The 730-nt window shown below is 38.1% G+C and overlaps 1 protein-coding gene across 1 annotated transcript in view; it reads right to left on the minus strand.

Moving 5' to 3' along the window:
• Nucleotides 1–730, minus strand: part of fam20b (FAM20B glycosaminoglycan xylosylkinase) — a 17,849-nt gene that overhangs the window by 5,235 nt on the left and 11,884 nt on the right.

The following is a 730-nucleotide window of genomic DNA, read 5'->3' on the forward strand; positions in this document are numbered from 1 at the left end:
TCAAGTGCAATCTGTCAAAATTCTTCAGTATTTCAGTTCAAGATATTCCAAGGTACTCATATAATGTGCTGATGCACACACTTCATAGTCACACAGCACCATCTGATCCACTCTGACAGGCTGTTGCTGTGATGTTGTCATCAGCTTGTGAGCCAAAATTTGCGTCAGTAATCCTAAGACATAGTGCAACCCACCAGTACTATTAAAGTCCTGCTCTGCCAGGTCAACTGAAGGGTAAGCAAATATGTGCCAGCATAGTTTAGAAAGCACACCAACATGCTGGCATAGAACTGCTGAGGCAGCACTGTGTGATAACACAGTAGGATTTCATTGAGGAACAAATGTTGCCGCTCTGCTTTAATGATGCTCAAATGTAACTGGTTATGTTTTATGTTCATGGCCTGTAAGTTTCAAACCATTTTCATTAATCTTACCGTAATGGACAATATAATTTGGTGATAATTATTAAACAGGAATGTCTCAATACAAGCTCAAGCCAATACTGCTCATTTATTTCAGGAAACTTCATTCTTCATACAAGTTGAATTGTCTGCTCATCTAGTGATGCACCGAAATGAAAAGTCTGGGCCGAAACTGAAACCGAAAATTTAGGATGCATTTGGCCGAAAACCGAAACGAAACCGAAAATGGCTTCTTTTAAAAACTTCAAATTTTTAAAACATGCTTACTCTATAAGTGTGTGTGTGTGTGTGTATGTATATATATATAT

This window comes from Monopterus albus, unplaced genomic scaffold, assembly GCF_001952655.1.
Source record: "Monopterus albus unplaced genomic scaffold, M_albus_1.0 scaffold352.1, whole genome shotgun sequence".
Lineage (NCBI taxonomy): Eukaryota > Metazoa > Chordata > Actinopteri > Synbranchiformes > Synbranchidae > Monopterus > Monopterus albus.